The sequence below is a fragment of the Pygocentrus nattereri genome, chromosome 9 (assembly GCF_015220715.1).
Source record: "Pygocentrus nattereri isolate fPygNat1 chromosome 9, fPygNat1.pri, whole genome shotgun sequence".
Lineage (NCBI taxonomy): Eukaryota > Metazoa > Chordata > Actinopteri > Characiformes > Serrasalmidae > Pygocentrus > Pygocentrus nattereri.
Window position 1 is genome coordinate 35,099,234 of NC_051219.1, and position 21,927 is coordinate 35,121,160.

The window sequence follows — 21,927 nt, forward strand, 5'->3', positions numbered from 1 at the left end:
TGAAAGGACGATCAGGAAGCATTACATGAAAAATATGTTTGAGCAAGTTTTAATGCTGAATGAGATAAGGCTACCACTAAGTCATTTAAGCAGTCTGTTGCAGAGCTGGGATCAGATGCCAGTTGGCAGTAGTGCTGGAACCTTAATCTCCTGTTAACACATCCCCAAGAGGAGCGCATTTCTCCTGCCCCACTTTTTTTACAGCCTTGTTCTTCTCCTTGATCTCTCGCTCTCAGATTCCAGCTAATTAAATCAAACAATGGAGGCCAGCTTTGTTAGACAACCAGCGTGATCACACCTGCACGGTGAGTTCCCTTTACTCCTTTTACCTGAAGAAGTCCCTGCTGTGGAATTAAGAAAAGGCAGAGATGTGGAATGAAAGTTCTTTGATTTATTAGAAGTCAGCAGTAGACAGGTGTTCTGTTAATGATTTCTCAAACCCTCTGCCTGTGCAAAGGTAGTGCAAAGGCAAAAAGAATCTCTGTAGCCTTAGGCACTTTGACTCACTTTCTCTCTCTCCCTCTAACTCTCTTTCTCTCTCTCTCTGTCTCTCTCTCTCTCTCTCTCTCTCTCTCTTTATTCCTGCAGAGGCTTCGTTTTTGATTGTGATTGCTGTGCGTTCCTTTTGCTGCTCAGCCTCAAGGAAGAGTGAGTTAGTACATGTTAGAGTGCTAAAGTATGCAAACGTGGACAGCGGCCATCATACTGTACTAATAACTGTGTCCATGTGCTTCCTCCCACATGCAGAAGGCAAACGTGTTGGCCAAAAAAAAAATCTTGCAGTTAGGCTTTAATATTCCACAAGGACGTCATTTGTGATCTTCATAAAGTAATGTGATTTGGCCAGGACCATTTCTCGCTGAAAGCAGTATAAGGTGCCTTTTAGGGCACCTGACTATTTTAAAATGTAGCTTAAAAATGTTTTTAATATTTGTCAAAATATTAAATATAGTTTATTATATACTTTGTCAAAGGGCTCAGTGAGTCCACAGATTTTCTTACAATTAAGCTACACTAAGTAAGTTTGGGGGGATTTGGTGACCTCTCTGATGAACTTGTATAATTGCATGTGGTCAAACTTGGTGTTGAAGAATAATGTTGATTTTGCATTTGAGACCTTAACATTTAGCCACACCTTCTTTTTGAACCTGTGTGTGATGTTAATATGTAAAGACATATGACATGGTCTGAAAAACCATCCATCCATCCATCCATCCATCCATCTTCTAAGCCGCTTCTCCCTCAGGGTCGCAGGGGGGTGGTGGAACCTATCCGAGCGGTCAACGGGCAGAAGGCAGGATCCCAGGGCATGGTCTGAAAAACCTCCACAAAATTTGGCCTGATGACTCTGACTTTTAATTATTATTTCAGGTTTTACAGGGTGACTCTCAAAAGCACACACACTTTTCCGGAAATGTCAATTTTAACACAATGGACATTACTTAAGGCCCCTTAAAATTGAAAAGACAGCCTCAGACTTATCATTAAAAATGCAAAAAAGGCACATATTCAGGAGGCACATATAAAATACATATATGCGCTTTTATTGCTTGTGTGTGTTGGCAAAAAAGGACATTACAGGTTGTTTTGAAAGGTGTCATATTCTACATTTTTCTTTCATTTTATTTCTTTCTCTGAGGTGCACTTATAACATTTGTGTGTGTTTTTGTACCAAATATAGTCATGAATAAATACATGACCATCTTTATGAATACATAACCATCTTCTTTTTATCACTTTATCCCTTAGAATGAAACAGGCCTTTTGTTGCTGTGTATTCAGCACTGATATATTTAAATTATCTCTATTTTGACTGATTGCCTTTTATTGTTTAAATTAAATTAAAAAATTATTTGATAGCCTGTAACATCACAAAAACAAAGTAGTCAATTTTTCCTATTTTCTTTCCTCCCACTTTGCTTATGTGGACCATATGTACTGTGATGTGAATGGATAAGGATTGAAACTTTAATATTGTAAGCTCATTTATTTATAAAAAAAGCAGAGGAAGTTTGACTCTATAAGAAACTTTGGTGATCTTCATAAAAAGAAGATACAAAAAAAAAAACATAGCACAGATTCATCATGCAGGTAGTGCATACAGAATCTTATATGTTCTTAGTGTTCTTTTTTGTGTGAACATACAGTATCTCACAAAAGTGAGTACACCTCTCACATTTCTGCAAATATTATATCTTTTCATGGGACAACACTATAGAAATGAAACTTGGATATAACAAAGTTATAAGTAGTCAATATACAGCTTATATAGCAATATAGATTTACTGTCCTCTAAAAATAACACACAGCCATTCATGTGAGTACACCTCACAGTGAACATGTCCAAATTATGCCCAATTGTTACGTTGTTCCTCCCTGGTGTCATGTGACTCATTAGAGTTACAAAGTTCCATGTATGAATGGGGAGCAGGACTGTTAAATTTGTTGTTTTGGGTAAAATTCGCTCATACTGGTCACTGGATATTCAACATGGCACCTCATGGCAAAGAGCTCTCTGAGGGTGTGAGAAATAGAATTGTTGCTCCCCACAAAGATGGCCAAGGCTATAAGAAGATTGCTAACACCCTGAAACTGAACTACAGCATGGTGGCCAAGGTCATAAATCAGTTTTCCAGGACAGATTTCACTTGGAACAGGCCTCGCCGGGGTTGACTAAAGAAGTTGAGTCCATGTGTTCAGTGTCATATCCAGAGGGGTTGGCTTCAAAAAATAGATGCATGAGTGCTGCCAGCATTACCGCAAAGGTGGAAGAAGTGAGAGGTCAGCCTGTCAGTGCTCAGACCATACACCATACAATGCATCAACTCGGTCTGCATGGCTGTCATCCCAGAAGGAAGCCTCTTCTGAAGAAAGACGACAAACAGTTTGCTGAAGACAAGCAGTCCGAGAGCATGGACTACTAGAACAATGTTCTGTGGTCTGATGAGACCAAGATAAATTTGTTTGGCTCAGATGGTGTCCAGCATGAGTGGTGGACCCCTGTGAGGAGTTCCAAGATAACAGTCTTTTGCATACAGTCAAGCATGGTGGTGGTAGCATCATAGTCTGGAGCTGCATGGGAAGCTACAGTTCATTGAGGGAAAAATGAATTCCAACATGTACTATTAGTTTTCCAACTCGATAATGACCCCAAACACACCTCCAAGATGACAACGGCCTTGCTGAAGGTAAAGGTGATGGACTGGCCAAGTATGTCTCCAGACCTAAACTCTATTGAGCACCTGTGGGGCATCCTCAAGCGAAAGGAGGAGGAGTGCAAGGTGTCTAACATCCACCAGCTCCACGATGTCATCACGAAGGAGTGGAAGAGGATTCCAATAGCAACCTGTGCAGCTCTGGTGAATTCCATGCCCAAGAGGGTTTAGGCAGTGCTAGATAATGCTAGGTCCCTTCCTGGCTCCGGGCCTTGTCATGACGGAAGGGATCTTCAGAGCTAAGTCATCGGGAGCAATATGCTCCTGGTAGGGTCTGCCAGGGCAAACAGTTCTGGAGTGAAGACCCAGACTAACACGATCCAAAAAAAACCACCCTGAAAATCGGACACAGAACAACATGTGCCCTGCCCAGGATAGGGTCACTGGGACCTACCCCTGGAGCCAGGCCTGGGGGTAGTGTCCCCCGACGAGCGCTTGGTGGCCTAGGCCCTTGTGGCAGAAACTGGCTCTTGGCATGTGGAAGGAGGGGGGGAAGGAGCCGGAGATTATGCAGGAGGTTGAGAGGTACCAATTAGATATAGTTGGGCTCACCTCCACCCACAGTGTCAGCTCTGGAACCAAACTCCTGGATAGGGATTGGTCCCTCTCCTACTCAGGGGTTGCACAGAGTGAGAGGCACTGGGCAGGAGTGGGGATACTCACGAGTCCCCGGCTGGCGGCCGTGCAGTTGAAGTTTGTGCCGATGGATGAGAGGGTTGCCTCAATGCGAATTAAAGTCTTATGCACCAAACAACAGGTCAGAGTATTCGGCCTTTTTGGAGTGAGTGAGTGGGGTTTTGGAAAGGGTCCCGCCTACAGACTCCCAAGTCTTACTGGGGCACTTCAATGCTCATGTTGGCAATGGCTGGGAGATGTGGAGAGGCTTGATTGGGAAGAACGGCCTGCACGATCTAAACCCGAATGGTGAATTGTTATTGGACTTCTGTGCCAGGCATGGATTGTCCATAACAAACACCAAGTTCGAACACAAGGGTGTTCATAAGTGTACATGGTACCAGAGCTCCTTGGGTCAGAGGTCAGTGATCGACTTTGTTGTCATTTCTTCTGACTTGGGAACGTATGTTCTGGACACTTGGGTAAAGAGAGGTGCTGAGCTGTCAACTGATCACCATCTGGTGGTGAGTTGGATCAGATGGCAAGGAAGACTGATGGTCAGACCCAGTAGGCCCAAGCAAATAGTGAAGGTGTGCAGGGTATAACTATCGGAGGCTCCTGTTCAGAATGATTTCAACTCCCACCTCCGGGAGAGCTTTTCTCATGTCTTGGGGGAGGTAGGGGACATGGAGTCTGAATGGACCCTGTTCAAAACCTCCATTGTGGAAACTGCTAGGCATAGCTGTGGCCAAAAGCTTGTGGGAGCCTGTTGGGGAGGTAACCCAAGAACCCCCTGGTGGACACCAGTGTTGAGGGAGGCCGTCCAGGGACTTGATGGCCCAAAGGACTCCCGACTCAGTAGCGAGGTACTGACAGGCGAAAAAGGTGACAGCCGCAACGGTAGCAGAAGCAAAATCCAGGGCGTGGGAGGAGTTTGGCAAAGCCATGGAAAAAGATTTTTGGTTGGCTTCAAGGAGGTTCTGGACAACTGTCTTGTGAATCAGAAACTCTGACTTCAAATGAGGATATTGTTGGTAGGTGGAAGGAGCACTTTGAAGAACTCCTTATTCTGGGAGACATGCCTCCCTCACAGGAGTCAGGGCCGTAGGCCTCTGGCATGTCAAGCTCCATTTCCCTGGTGGAGGTCAGTGAGGTAATTGGCAAGCTCTTCAGTGCCAAGGCACCGGGGGTGGATGAGATTCGTCTGGAGATGCTTAAGGCTCTGGATATTGTGGGGCTGTTGTGGCTGATGCGCCTCTGCAATATTGCATGGACTTCAGGAACAGTACCCTTGGACTGGTAGACCGGGGTGGTGGTCCCCATTTTTAAAAAAGGGGGACCGGAGGGTGTGTGCCAACTATCAGGGTATCACACTGCTCAGCCTCCCTGGGAAAGTCTATGCCAAGGTGCTGGAAAGGAGACTCCAACCAGTAGTTGAACCTCAGATTGAGGAGGAACAATGCAGATTCCATCCCGGCCGTGGAACAGTGGACCAGCTTTTCACCCTCTCGTGGATTGTTGAGGGGGCATGCGAGTTTGACAAGCCAGTCTACATGTGTTTTGTGGATTTGGAGAAGGTTTATGACTGGGTTCCCCTAGGATATTTTGTGGGAGGTCCTCCAGGAGTATGTGGTACCGGGGCTACAACTCTGGGCCATGCGATCTCTGTACTCCCAGAGTGAGAGCTGTGTTCGTATACTCAGCATTAAGTCGGACCCTTTCAGTATTCACGTTGCGCTCCGGCAGGGTTGTTCCCAGTCTTCACTCCTGTTCGTGATATTCATGGACAGGGTGTCAAGGCATAGCCGATGTCTGTTTGCAGACGATGTTGTTTTTTTGGCTGAATCACATGGTTGCCTCCAGCGCTCACTGGAGTGGTTTTCAGCTGAGTGTGAAGCGGTTGGTATGCAGATCAGCACCTCCAAATAGCCCGGAAAAGGATGGCATGCCCACTCCAGGTAAGGGGAAAGGACTTGCCCCAGGTGGGAGAGTTTAAGTATCTCGGGGTCTTGTTCACGAGTGATGGGAAGAGGGATCATGAGATCGGCCACAGGCTGGGACAGGCGGCAGCAGTGATGCGGTCACTGTACCGGACTGTAGTGGTGAAGAGGGAGCTGAGTCATGAGGCAAAGCTCTCTGTTTACTGATCTGTCTACATCCTGACCCTCACCTATGGTCATGAGCTGTGGGTAATGACTGAAAGAATGAGATCGCGAATACAAGTGGTGGAAATGAGCTTTCTCCGCAGGGTGGTGGGCTACACATTATTTGATAGGGTGAGGAGCTCGGCCATCCAGGAGGAGCTCGGAGTAAAGCTGCTACTCCTCCGCATTGAGAGGAGCCACCTGAGGTGGTTCGGGCATCTGATTCGGATGCTCCCTGGACGCCTCCCGGTGGGGGTGTACCAGTCACGGCTTACCGGGATAAGGCCCCGGGGTTGTCCTAGGACCCGCTGGAGGGATTACATCTCCAAGTTGGCCTGGGAGCGGCTTGAGGTCCCTGGGAATGAGCTGGAGGAAGTTACGGGTGACAGGGTCATCTGGGATTCTCTGCTCTCCCAACTGCTTCCGCAAACCTATCTGGAATGAGCGGTCAACGACGATGGTCACCCAAAATATTGACACTTTGAGCACAATTTGGACATGTTCACTGTGAGGTGTACTCACTTGTGTTGCCAGCTATTTAGACATTAATGGCTGTGTGTTGAGTATTTTCAGAGGGCAGTATATCTATACTGCTATATAAGCTGCACACCAAGTACGTTAAGTTATATCCAAATTTAATTTCTATAGTGTTCACCGATGAAAAGATATAATAAAATATTTGCAGAAATGTGAGGGGTGTATTCACTTTTGTGAGATACTGTATTTCTGGAGGAGATCTACTACAATCCAATAGACTTGCATAACGTAGCATATAGTTAAAGGAAAGTAAGTGAAAAACATGCATTTCCAAAACTGGAGTTAGAAGATAAAATGACACTCCTAACAACCATGCAAGACCTGGTAGGTCACCAAGACTGCCACCATCTGATAAATAGTACTTAAAGCTTTCATCCTTGAGAGAGTAGAAAATTAAGTCCCCTCTTGCTTCAGATCTTAAAAAAATCAACAGATGTAAATTATGCAGCCATTACTGAGATAAGCAAATAAACACAAAAGAAACTCTGCAAATCAAACAAGGAATCCAGACCTCATCTTTATTAAAGGTGTTTGGGATTCCTTGGATTGTGGGAAGCATAAAGTGTAACCAACTTCTAAGACTGAACTTTGGAGGTATGGAAAAGTATCCCTACAGATTTCTTTGAGAAATAAGTTTGGAAATTATATTTATTTGTCAAGGTTTATGTGTAATTTTCTGTTAAATCTGTGTTTTATGTTTTTTTCCTTAATGCTGAAAATGGAATAACTTGTACTTAATGGCAGTTCTGACTGGAAATTAAATGAATGAAGGGTCGTCTTTTGCATAAATGTATATACAAGGTGTAGAATGGAGGGAGTTAATAGCGATAGATTTGAGTTGTAGCATGTCCTCTCAGCTGCTTGCTTTCTCCTAAGTAATACTTACTTAATTACACATATGCACACGCATTCGAGTGCGTGCATTCCCATGCACCACCTCTCTCTCTCTCTCTCTCTCTCTCTCTCTCTCTCTCTCTCTCTCTCTCCAGTACCTGCCTGCTATCCACTTGCAAAGCACCACTGTTGACACACAGGAATCTAGACACAGACACACACACACACACACACACACACACACACCCTCTTAGGCAAGATTCTCCTCTCCAACAGACAGCAACTTGCTCTCTCGCTCTCTCTCTCATACTGTGTCTTTCCCCTCTGCTGGCAGGTGTTAGAAATAAAACCATAAATAACTGAGACAAACGAAGCAAGTATGGAAGACAAACGTCTTTCTCCATGAGTTGTTCGAAGACAGAGAAGAGCGGGCGAGAGAGGGGACCATGAGCTGAGTGAAGAGAGCTGGAAGAGGGATCTGCATTTTAAGTAGCTAGAACAGACAGCGATTGTGTTTTTTTTTTTTTCCCTTCATGTTTTTTACGGCTTTCTTTGTGCGAGGCTGAGCAAAGGATCAGAAGCAGGACTTTGGACCTATCATCTTGACTAGTGTCCAGCGTCTGTGTGGCGTGTGCATGGAGGACTGTGGTAGTGTGTTGCAGAGCAGGGGAAAAGAACAAGCCAAGAGGAACACAAGGCAGTCATGGATACCACTGTGCCTCAGCCATACGCTTGCATGGCTTGGATTTGCATGCTGGTGCTGGTCTCTGTCCAGTCCAGGAGCTACTCGCGCTTATGAGGTAGAGCTGCCCTTTCTCTTGGTAAATGTCCATGGCTGTCTCATGTATACCAAATATATATATGTCATATGTCAAGACATATTTGTGTGTGTGTGTAAATGTAATCTTAAATATTATGCTAACTAATTGTTTAAATATTATAAACACAGTTACTTTTTTTGTCAAACATGATACATGTTTCTTAGGATGTCATCCCTGTGAACAGTATTTTTCTTTTGGCACAGAGCAGAATAACATCCAAATTAACTGCCCGATTAAATTATTCTAGATATTTTAGGTTGTTCTGTTATTAGATTTTTTATATTAACAGTTATTATGTGCGTCCTCTGGGATTTGGTCCAGTATTAATCTATGAACAACCACTCGTATACCAAGCACAAGCAGTGCCCTTCAGCCTTGCCAGCAAACACAATCAGATAAACACTGAAAACATGCAAGCTTGTTGTTTTTGCATAGCTAATAATGCTAAGGATGTGTGTGCTGAGCTGAAGGAGCAAATGTGCAGCTGAACCTCCAAAAGGCAGGTGAGTGCATGTCTGGAACTTGCAGAGGGAGAGAGAGGAAAGCAGTAAAAGAACTGTACACAGCTGCATGGCTACTGTCAAACTCGCTGGGCTTAAAAGAGCCTGTTAAGTGTGCCTGTTAGACTGTGAGGTAAAGAGGGCTATACTGAGGGTTCTTTGTCTGCATTATCTTAAATATTTATCTTATGTTCAGCATTTAAACCTACCTAATCTACAGGTTGTACTTTAGTGCATTGCATTACACTACTAAACTCTTTTTTCGGCAACTCTTAGCTGCTTTATTTATAGCATAAAATTTACAATCAGGGTAATCATTTTGAAATTTGATGGATGTTGACGGTTCTTTGTCTGTTATTTAATGCATTTCCAGGTCGTGTATCCACTTCTAATTTACACACACAAAGTCTTTTGACTTTGTATGTATAAATTAATGAAAAAAGATGTTTAAAAAACACAGTTGGTAAGGAAAACATATTCAGACACCACAAATTAGTAACATTAACAGCTTGTTGCAAAGCTTTTTTTTTTTGCAATTGCATCTTCAAAAAGTCTACTGTCAGTTTAGCTTTTTGCAGCATTATGGTTCAGTTTTGGCTCTTCTGTGCAAACCATCTTCAATTCCCCAAGCTTTCGAGGGGCCCTCTGCTGGACAGTTTACAAGTCCTCTTTGAATTTAAAGTGCAATTCCAGTTAGGAGAAGGAGTGGCCATGAAAAGAGCTTCACCTTCTTAAGAAACCAGTCTTGACTTAATTTGATTGTATGATTGAGGTTGTTGCTCACTGAAGCTAAAATATTCAGTTTCTTGCCCAATGAAATTCAATTCTCAACTAATATCTCCTGGCGCAACATTCCATTTTCGTTTCCTTCTATGACATGAAATGCCTCAGTACCATCAGCAGAGAAGCAGCTGCTATGGATATGGTGTTCTTGGGATCATACGTTCAACCATTCTTTCTCCAAGCATGACGAGCTGAATTATTGCTCGTCTAACCAGAGCACATTGTTCCAAAACGGTTCTGATTTGTCTAAATGCTTGTGTGCCAGTTTTAGATGTACATCTCTGCTGCTTGTTCAGCAGAGGAGCTTTGTGTGGGGTGCAAGGTAGTTCTTTGCATATGGTTCTTGGTTGTAATTGTTGTCTCTGCTGCTTTCAGGTGGCCCCGCAGCTCTTTTTGAGTTATTGCTGGCTTCTCTTTTACGTCCCTTATCATTAGTCTGAGAGAAGTGTTGCATGGTGCACTTGCCCAGGGACAATTCTTTGTGTTTTCATGAACTTTCCAACTGCATATTGAACCAGTTATACTGACAGTGGTGTTTACGGTCTTTGCTACGTCTCTGTCTTTTTCCATTCGAATGTAGTTTAATAATGTTGTCCATGAGAACTTTAGGACGCTGCTTCACCTTCACCATGATTGCTGCTTGTTGCATGTGATCTTCCCAACCTATGGCAACATCTTGTATAATGCCATGCATTTTACACAGGAACAGTTTTGTTGTCATTTTTACAATGTTAATTTTTACTTTACCATTACATGTATGTATATTTTCATATATATATATATATAAGGGTGAGTCAAAAGTCACAGGACACCGTTTTATCTCATTTTATTTTTTATGCTGTCACAAGCCTCCACGATGCGGTGCTGAAGGTGGTGTTTGTTGCAGATTTTCTCAACATACACACTTTGTCTGAGATCACCCCAGAGATAAAAGTCGATAATAAAATAAAAAATAAAATAAAACGGTGTCCTGTGGCTTTTGACTCAACCTGTGTATATATATATATATATATATATATATATATATATATATATATATATGTACACACACACACACACATAACACACACACACACACACACACACACACACACACACACATATATATATATATATATATATATATATTAGTGTGGTCTGAGTGAATGACTTCTCTATACAAGGAAAGTATGTTCTGTGGTAATCAATCACATTCTACAGATACAGCTGATATAGATTAGGCTGAAAAAGACTGGAGTATTCCTTTAAACGTAATAACCAAACCTCAGTTTGCCCTCAAGGATTTTTCCACTATCCACTTAAGTATTTCCCTGAAGTGTTTTTATGAATCTCAACTCTCATAAATAGGTGTTTAAGTGAAACCTTAAGGCCTTGAGATATGTTATCCAACTGCGTACTGTTCTTGTCCAGTTTTATTTGTTAAATGGTACATAGTAGCTTCAGTTTGGGAATTTGGGGCTTCAGTTAGTATCTCATTACACGTTACAGTCCCTGTCAGCTGGCAGTTTGAAATGAAGCTTGTAGTGCTGAGCACTGTCTGTCTGCCTGATGAGTGATGAGTGAGTGCGCTGTCACCAGAGAGATCATAGTAATTGTCTAGGAGTTCATGTATATTTGTTTTACAACATGGAGCAAATACAATTCATGCATTTTGAATAGCTATGTGTGGTATGTGTGTCTGTTCTGCTTATATATGACACATAATTGTTTTCTCAGTGTGTTTTTAGGGTGTGTGTTTGTCTGTTTTTGCATTAAGTAGGGAATTGTGATGTCCTCTCCATGACCTGGTGGTTGTCTGATGAAGTGCTTTAAGTGCTTCGTGCTGCTACTGGAAGGTGAACAGCATTTCAGGGAAACATTGAGTAAAATATGGCTGCATAGAAATACAACTCTTAGATTCCACTGGCAGTACCTGAGTCTGACTTAAAGCAGTGGTCCAACAACAAAGCAAAATTGCACAATTGTCCCCTCACCCCAAAAGTAGTGCTATGAGGCTCATGTAGCGAATAAACACTGAAAGTCTTTGTCATTTCCATTACATTAGCCTCATAGATGCACTATAGAACTTAATAAGAAAACGTCCGACACCATACCTGCCTTTGCCAATTGATTAAAAATGGGTTAGTTGAATTATTCTAGGTCTACAGATTGCACAATAGTATTTTATTTTCCAAAACTGATATTATCAAAGGCTTAAGCTACAACCAATACCGATCCTATAGTCAATAGCTTTAATATTAGCTATTTTTAATTGAAGTACTTCACTCACAACATGACATCACACAATGTGTAATTTTAGCTTAAATTTGTAAAATCCAGTATTTTCTAGTGATACCTATACCTATTGATACCGATATGATATCTAGATTTTTTATGTCTATTCATTTAATACAGGACTGCCAAGTGTGGGGTCTGGGCCAAAGTTTGCCTGCAAGGACATTTGTTTTAGCCCACCAGAAGAAGGATTAACTTCCTTAATCAAGTCAATTAGAGAACAAATGTAATTTTGTGAATATATATTTTCTAGCTTTTTATTTAATTTTCACCTTTTTTCTGTAAATTATTTTAGTTATAAGAAATATAGTGTATTTTATCATACATTTCTCACTGAGCACAACCTGTCCTTCTAGGAAAGCAGCCATTTTGGCAACACCCCTGTGCAGTTATTTGCACTCATGCAAGACCTGAATTTACACATATTGGCACATATATACTACCCATGTGTGTTAACCATAAGACTAATAAATTGCTAGCCAGCTGTTGTGTCTTTTTGGCACTCATACCACCATTACATTATGCTTTGGCCTGCCAGGACAAAACATTTGGGCACACCCGCTTTAATGTTGGAAAACAAATCATGGGCCATGGGTGCATGTTCCACCAAGGGTGTTTACGCAACGAGAAAGTATCAGATCACACTAATGTCTTATATCCCTTATTCACCTTTATTCTTCAACTCGTCATTGTCTCTGCATGACTGCTTTGTCATATCGCTGGCACTGAAACAGATATTTCAATGGTAAGAGTGGCCATATTGGTGACTAAAGCTTGAGTCCCTGTTGAATGGAGTGAGATCAGGTGCCTTCTAGTCTCCCAGGTGAGATGCGTTGTATAAAATAGATGAATGATGAACTAGTCTTTCATAGCACCCTATCATTAGACAACTGGAGACAGATAAAAACCCTCCATAAGGAGGTCATCTGAGACAGGCACCAATCTCATTGTGTCTTTATTGGTAGTAAGAGACAGAAGTAAACTTTCGATGCTCCAGGGTACGTTTAGAAATACTGGATGGGTCCTCGAGGACATGAGTGCCTAGCTTAGGTTCAAACTGCAGAAATATGAACGTTGCACAGACGAGGGGGCGGCTAGACTGAAGGAATGTCTATCATGAAGTGTTATCTGCTGTGTCTCGTGCCCAGCGCTGCCAACTTTGTATGTGCAAGTGTATGTGTGCGTGTGTGACTCACTGCAGTCTCAGACTCTTACAAGGCACGTTCACTCTCTGATAAGTCTGTCTGGCACACGGTAATGTCTCCTCGAAAAGCAAACTCATTACATCTCTGTACCAGACAAGGGAAGACAACCATGCGTAATGCACAGGTGTCTTCCCCTGAAAAAAAACACACTGGCTGTGGTGTGTAGGCATGAGCATATGAGGTGTACACGTGTGGAGACCTCCCTTACTTTAATTCCAGCTGAGCCTTTACTCCTCCCATGCTAGACATGTGTCTAATTTATAGTTGTTTGGTTTAAAGGACTTAGTATACACTTGCTTATGTGGTTTCTGATTTACTATTTTTTAATGTATAAGCAGATGGCAGTATAAGCCATCTTGAAGCTGATGTTTTGTGTTTTGTACATTTTTTCCAGGATGTCATAAAGCGTCATAAAGTAAGTTTATTTGAGATTACAACAACTTGACACAGTTGAGAAACAACTTGACGCTATTTAAGGCTAATGTGTGAGGATGTAGGCATGCAGGAAGCTACTTGACATAAGCTTCTATTACTTGTTAGATGGCTACTACTGCTGTTTAGAGCTAAGTGACATTTTCTCTTCATATTTATAAATAACATTATACAGTGTCAGAAACCACATAAGCAAGACTTTTTTGTCATTACTTAACAGTCCTATATGAAGGCATGCAGGATGATAATTGTTGCTTTCTTTCAATAGCTACATTGCCATTGTAATGATGCACCCAAATCAAAATCCTTAGCCAAAGCTGAAACCAAAAAACTGACAGTAAATAAAAACACTTTACATAAAATAAGCATACTAAAGCAGTTACAGTATGCAGGCTACTGTTAAACAAAGTTCTCGTCAACAGAGATGGGTTGGTCATCCAGAACAATGAATTAGCTGTTTTTAGTTACGCTGCACTTTGACTTTATGAATTTGTGAACTTTTTTTGTTATTTCAAAAATGTAGTCTAGCATTGGCTTGAACTTTCTTTCCTGCGTGTGTTGTTTTACTGCAATCTGCCTAAGTGGGATTTTGTGTTTTTAAGTGGTATCAAGCTTGTCATGGAGAAGTCCTTGGGTATTGTACCCCTTCTTTATACTCAGCATGAACACTGCTTATAAAAATCTCTCATAGAAACCGGGAAATTGATCCACATGGCCAGAATTTTCACTTTTTTTCTGCTGCTGCTCAAAATGTCTGAGCGCATCTGTGCTGACTGATGCAGGAGAGTGAAAGATATGGTGTTTTTAACAACTCTTTTGCATTTTCATTATTATGAAAATTATTTGTAAAGCCTTAGATTTTGACAATTTAATCTTTGACAAATTTAATCTTTGTTATTTTTGTGCAAAATTTTTGGCTGTTTTTCTATTTTAACCAAAAACCGCATATACAGTGTTTGGCAGTGTTTTCAGCCGAGAAGTTTTAGTGGACAAAATTTTGGTGCATCCCTTCTTTTATCCATAGATGACAGTATGTCATGATGCTAATGCAATATGCTAATCAGCTCCATTATTTCTTAGCTGCATTAGCCTGGTAGCTGATTGACTGACTATTTAAGGGGAAAGGGGTGAATTGTGTAAATTAGATATTCTTTTTGAAAAGAATGATAGCATTTTTAATGCATAGCTGAGAGTTCTTTCTGATTTACCCCCCCCACCCGCTCAATTTGGAGCACCTGCCCCATCACCTGTCAGTCGGAGGAAGCGGCCCAGGATCTGCACCTACATGTATTTGGGCTGTGGATCTGCCAACCGACGCTACACCACACCCAGGCAGCATCTGCCCCCACGCTACAGGCACCCTTCCCCCACTAGCAGTACACCATTCTTGGGTCTCTGGAAGCCCTGAACTTGCAGCTAATGCCATTTCACTCAACTGTGTTTGCCTGGCTTATTGTTAATAGCTTCCACTGTGGCTCTCATCCGCACAATGAGTAGATGGTGAAGGAAGAGGTGTAGGGGCCCAGAATGGAGAGCAGGGGGAATTTGACCTAGCAAAGCCTCACCTGGGGGGAGTCACTGTGGCTCCAGTGGCGAGGATGCAGCCACACAAACGGGGTCTGTTCTTGTTGCGTGAGCTCAGGCACACAAGCCTCTGTGTTTGTCTCTCGCTGCAGCTTTTACTGAGCAATTTGAGTGGAATGACAAGAGCCTAGTTATTTGGGGAATGCAGAAAGTGTCTGCATGTGTCAGAGGGCTTTGTGTTGGGAGTTGGGGGTTCCGGGGGTTGCTCATGGAAATGCACTTACTTTCTCTTTGGAACATTTAATTGTGAGCTTGTCTAAAATTGGCTAATATATTGCTGCAGTAAAAGATGTCTTTTCAGTATTGTACCTTTGCTGTTGACACAAAGTCTCACATCTCCAAAGTTTTTTTTATTACATTTTATTACTTCTAGTCCATTTGAAATGGTCACACAATGTAAAGAGCAGCTTGTTGTCACTATTACTTCTTTTTTATAAATTTTGTTATAGCTCATCATATTCAGGATACTGGTTCTTCCACTAAACACCAAACTTTAACCGCTTTAGGTGGGAATTCCACTGTTTTTTTGTTTTTTTTTTTAACATTTTTGCACAGTTAAAGCATTAAGATGTAAACAAAGTCATTTCAGGTTGTTAACAGTGGTGACGTCCAAAGTGTTTAATGCCTTTGAAAGCTACCTCACAGAAAGCTATTACGTATAACATATATCATATAGCAAAAGAATTCAAAACAGTACTCATTTTTAATATACCACCATTTTACCTTTATCAACATTTAAAAACTCAGAAGACACCTTTGGGTTCACCTGTCATTTTAGCTAAATTAATTGGCTATATTTGTGTTCTCTGCACTATAAACCGCAGTTCCTATTACCACCAAAGGAATCTGAGTTATTAGGTTTCTCCATAATGAGCCATCTCTCACCAAACTTTTCAGACTTTGTTTACATCTTGGTTATTAAATTACCAGTGGAATTCTTATTTAACATTTACAAATGTTCAATGTTCAACACTCGCTAACCTAACACTTGTTCAGCAACTATGCAGAAAAAAATGGAAAACAATGTTGCTAATGTACACAAACACCACAAAAAGGCAGCTGAGGCCATCAGATTTTGTTCCTACTCCCATATTGGCCAGCGTTTTTATGCTGTTTTCTTCGTGCGAGTGTGTGTTTGTGTATGAAAAGTGATCCTGATTAAGCTGAGCCCTGCAGGTATGTGTAAAAGACTCGCACCTGTCTAGCTGTGCAGCCTGCAGGCTGTTTTAGCTGCTTTGGCCAAGTCCTATCACATCTAATAGGAGACTGCACAAGCCTCTCTGGCGCTCACCTCAGGACTAAGCAGAAGACACATAGCTACCTCAGCAAATCCAGCACTGTGAAGTCAGCTTACAAGAGAGCTAGAATGTTAAAGCCTGGCTATGTGGGTGTGCACCCTCAGTTGCACTTTGGGGACTACGAACTACGAACACCTTGCTTAAGACCATTGATAAAGTTGCAGGAGTGCTGTAGCATGGCACTAACTTTTTAGGCATGTGGAATGGCTCTGGAAATCTAGTATTAAGAATAATTCATGTACAACACAACCTTTACATGTATCAAACTTAAATATTACTTCATTTTTCTGCACAGTTTCTATTTATACAATCACATTTAGGGAAAAATAGCACACAATATTAAATGTGCCATAACTTTTGTACTGGTCACATCATTTAAGATTTTTTTCCAATATATAGTATAAATTCAGCAAATAAACTGTAATTGTGTATTTAAATGTTCAGAATTGTGTTCCCTGTAGAGGGTTTGTTAATTTATTTTCTAATAATATTTTTCGAATATATACTTCAAAATCAACGAAACATGACCACAGGTGCCCAAACATGTATGGTACATGTATCATTCTACTGGTTTAGCTCAAAGTCAGAATTGAAAACACTTTGAACTTTTAATATACTTGGACTTTAGACTAAAATCTTTTTGCTTTGAGTGACCCTATACCTTTTGTTTATTTATGTTTCTTTTATTAATTATGATCTATTCCATTTTTTATTCCACTATTTTTTTTTTTTATTCCACTATTCCTATTCCATATTTTTGTCAATAACAAAACAATCTTAACACTACTGAACCTTTACCAGATGTTTCAATAGTGACTGTTTCATTAGTGGCAATCTTAGTGAATTTTGAGCAGAACTTAAAAACGCTAGCCAGTACATTACTAGCAAAACAGCTGAACACATGCAAAATCATAGTATTAAAATACGAAAAAGATTACTTTATTGCAGTAAATGTGTTTACATAGTGGCAGTTCTTGATGTTACACACTGATTTTCAGACTTTAAGACACGTACTTCAAAGCAATGGGATCTAAGTGGTCACTATGTGGCCATGAGGGACAGGAATGCAGTCTCATTATTTAACATTTAATGGACAGTACACATTGGTGCTTTGACCTGTCATTATCTTATGCTGACTCACACATAATCTTCTCTTTTTCCACTGATTAGGCCAAATACTAAGGACAGCCTGTGGGTTGGTCAATCTCAAGGTGTTTTCAGCAAGCTGATCACATTTCAAAACAAATAGCCCTGTGTGGCTTGTCCTTACCTGTCTGGATAATAAGCGTCAGGGCGGGAGGGGGGGGGCTCATCAGCAGAGCAGTCAGAAAGCACTAGAAAACAGGAAGTTGAGTGTGAATGAATACAGCAGATGCATCAGCAGATTGTTAAAAGTAGGTCATCGTCTCGCTGTGGCACAATTTCACATTCGAATCAAAGATGTGATTGTGCTGTCTAGTGAGCTTCAATGAGGACGTAAAGTCTCTTACCGCCAGTATGAATGCCAATAGTGCCATTAGTGGATATGTGGTCTGCTTTGAACAAGAAACGCTGAAAACAGAAAGCACTGCTTTATTAATGCCTATTATGTTGATGTGGATGGATTTTCAGTAGATCCACTTCAGAGCACACTTTGACAATTCAGAAGCGCAGTGTGTCTGTTTTGCCTTGTCAGATAAAAAGATGAACTGAAATATGGCACTGTGCCCTGCTGTCTGTGTGCAGTGGCAGACCACTGCCGCAGCTGTCCAGCTCACACCTCTGATGAGCAATGCCAATGCACAGAACTCAGAGAACCCACGTGGACAAAACTGTTCCTGAGATGGAATGTAATGAGGTCCAGCGACTCTCATTATGGTACTTGATTGCATTTTGTAATGTAATTACATAAGTGTAAATAAATCAAATCATTTTACTTTTAATTGATTTCCAGTTATCAATTAAGCAAGCCTACTTTTTTCAATATAAAGTAGCAAGTAGTTGACTGAATAGATAATCTTAGCTAAATAGCTACTGTGCTCTTTTGCCATTTCCTTTTTTTGTCATTTGAGACTAACAAACACAACATTATTAGTCTAAAGCTACTACTTATATGTTGTACTGAGTGTGTAAGAGCTAATTTAGCTAATGTGCGCTAACATTCAATGTAAGATAAGTTGTTAGCTATGTTCCCAGGGATCTTAATTTGCTCATTAAAATTTATAGGAAACTGCCCCATGTTCCCCAAGTCCTGTGTGTGCATGCGGGATTTTAAAAAAACGTATGTTTGCAAAGTTTGCAAAGCTAGTAAAGTAACTAGTTAAGTAACTCTAACTTTGGTTAACTCTAACTAAGCAGTGCTGGGTAATATTGCAAAAATATTGCAGTACTTTTAAGAAGTTTTTGCGGTATGTTATACGATGATATTTACATTTTTTTTTGAGGTTTAATAAACCAACCAAAAGTGCCACATGTAAACAGTACTGTCAAAAAATACCAATTATTTTTATTAAACAATTCACCTACTGTTTTGTACTAAATCTAAGTAAAAAGGACTAATTAATCTGTTTTTTAATGAAACATCCAGTTGATCAGTGGCAGTTGAAACATCCAGTTGATGTGACAGTATGCTCAGAAAAACTTTATCATGGTAATCATACATCGTCATACTGCCCAGCCTTAACAGAGAGGCTAGCTGAGAAGAAGGCAGGTACTATTAAAAAAACTCTTCCTCGTTGTCTAATGTATAACTTCTGGCGGTCCCAAGACCCTAACCATAACTGTCGGAACTCTTTCATGGGTCTCCTTAATGCATCATGTTTAGGTTTGATGTTTTATTTGAAGAGCTAAAGGGATGTACAGCCCTAAGATTCTGATGATTTGCTTGAAAAGTATTATTTTTTTAATGAATAATTTACATTCAGTCTATAATTTTAATAACAGAGTTTTACTATCAAAGTGACCTCATTCAGTCAATATTGCAGTATCCGTGAAAAAAAAACAGATTTTTTTTTTATTCCATTATCTTCAGGAAAAGTAGTTAATGCAGTGACTGGTGAAATGTTGTGAATATTGTAGGACACCTAAAGTGTATGCTTCCTTAACCTGTAATGGATGACTAGTGAAAATGGATAATCATGAGATGTTAAATGGATTTACACAAAAATGAAAGAAATAAGAATTTTTAAAAAATGTAATCACTCTATTTTGCGGTATAGTGTAGTCGTTATGGTTATTTATCTAAAACATACACATAGGTTGATGTGAAGGTCACTTTACATACAGTCGTATGAAAATGGTTTGGCCACCCCCAGTCAAATTGCACGTTTTATTGATTTTCTACTGGAAAATAAGTTAACACCTGTTTAATGAACATTTTCTGTTTATTTACAGAATTTAACATATTATAATAAAACATTAAACATAAAACGTGGCCTGTTGTCTCTTTTGCTTTAGTTTTTTTTCAATATGTAAAATATTGATTAAAATATGAATAAAAACAAAATCTGCTCTGAAATTTGCAGAAAAATGTAATATTCTATGTAATGTTCTCTGTAGTGGTTGTATAATTTATTTTTACTTTTTATCTTTAATTTGATCATATATTCAAGCTTTTGCAGACGACTGTATATGAATTTAAAATGTCTTTGACTTTTACATACATATTTGTAAAAGCAAAATCGGTGCCAACAAAGGGCACTTCAAACCTGGAACCACCTTGAGCATTGGGCCTTCTTTCTGTAAGACCAACAATACCTCAAAGTAATTACTTCTGTGTTTTTTCATTAAATCATTTCATTTAAGCATTAAATTCACCTATTTGCACTTTATTAACAATTTATTTACATTTGCAGTTGTAATAGCTTACTGTTTCTTAGTTTACTGGCAATTTTCAGTGTTCTTTCCTGCTTCAAATCAGTTTCGCTCTCACTCTTCTGTTTATGTGCCACTTATCAAGAGTGTTTTGTTTCTAAACTGTGCTGGACTGTGTACATAGCCACATTCTGTTTGACAGGGAGTGCCTGGAACAGGAAGGGTCACTGCTTTTTTAAAAGGAAATAGCTGAAGCGATGTGTTGGTGTTTACACCAAACTGGTTGGAGTGTAGAACTTGTGGAACTTGTTAAGTAGAGGTAGCTGGCTCAGAAATGGTCCAAAGCATATACAAAGAATCACAAAGGCATAGTTCAATATATGCAGGCTATTTCACTGTCTCTCTCTCTCTCTCTCTCTCTCTCTCTCTCTCTCTCTCTCTCTCTCTGAGTGGAGGAGGTTGTGAGAGGGAGATGCTTTTGCGAAGCTTTAAGCTGGGAATTCTCTTGACTGTCATGCTTGAGTTGAAGGAGGAAGGCCTCAGGCACTATGGGAGATTATGACCCCCTCCAAATGTAAACATGGAGAGCTTTACTCCCAGCTGCTCCTGTTAACCCCGCCTCAGGTTAAATCCTTACCTGCCACGATTAAAATCAATTCCTCTGCTCTTATTATAGATAAGGGAGGTTCGCGTTTGGAATTCCACCACCTTCGTGAGATCCATTACCTATAATTAACGATACATTAGACACGTTAGGACAACCCACAACCGAGTTGCTTTTTAAGTTTAAGTGGCAGAAAATTTTGAGGACATTCAACATCAAACGTTAGGAATTAACTCCTGCAGAAGGAGGATTTCAAGGTTTTTTGTTCTTTGAAGTTGCCTCATAAAGTGATTTTGAGCCTTGAACATACAGATATTTTTGAAGCTGTTACTACAGTCTTTACCCCCACATTCATTACTGAGCAGTATGTTCTCTGGAAATGGAGCTGATGGCCATCCAGACCCTAGTTCTTTGTCACAGGTCAATTAGAATGGCCTTGTGAGTCTGGCACAGTGCAATATAGCACGCACACAGAAGCCTGTGTCACCACACTGCTAGACTGAGCTGCTCAAACACACACTCGAGATGAGGGGAAATCCCAGAAATGATGCAAAATAGCAGGCAGGAAGTTTGGAGTTTTTCCCAAGGATTAAAGTCCTGGAAGTGGAGGTTTACGTGTCTTTTCTAGTTTCTGAACAGCATGTTGTTCACTCCTTTCCCATAACAGTGTGCGTGTACCATACCTGACATTAAAGGGTCCATATTTCTTCAATTTAACTTTTTTCCTTAAGGGCCACTTATAACGTTTGTGCGGGTTTATGTACTAAAAACAGTCACAATTCAATTTTACATTTATAGACTTCTACTATCTTTTAAACATGTTGTTTTTGTTACTGTACCTTTAAGACTGATATATGCAAATGACCTCTGTTCTAATTGGAAGCCCTGTATTGTGCCTCTTTCAAAAATCAGTCCAGGGTAAACACTCCTTGCAACTTCAACATGAATCACTGGAGCTGAACTGCTGTAAGCTGAATAGGCAGGTATCTGTAAATGTGTATATATATATATATATATATATATATATATATATATATATATATATATATATATATATATATATATATATATGGACTCTGTGGACGAGGAATGAACGATACAATTTGGAACTTTATCATACAATAGCAAACTAATTTTAAAATGCAAGAAAAAAAATTCCATGCTATGGGCCCTTTAAACCTCTAGCCTTAGACACACATGTAAATGCTTTAGATATCTAAGGTTTAAAGATTTCATCTTACACAAAACTTACTGTTTCAGGTAATACATAGTTCTAATCTCCAGCATGA

General features: G+C 40.3%; 1 protein-coding gene across 1 annotated transcript in view; it reads left to right on the top strand.

Annotated features, from left to right (window-relative positions):
* The first annotated feature begins 7,529 nt into the window (after positions 1 to 7,529).
* arhgef19 (Rho guanine nucleotide exchange factor (GEF) 19) overlaps positions 7,530 to 21,927 on the top strand; it is a 29,202-nt gene continuing 14,804 nt past the window's right edge. Inside the window, 1 exon segment of the mRNA XM_037541594.1 lies at positions 7,530 to 8,166. The gene's annotated coding sequence lies outside the window, so the exon portion shown is untranslated.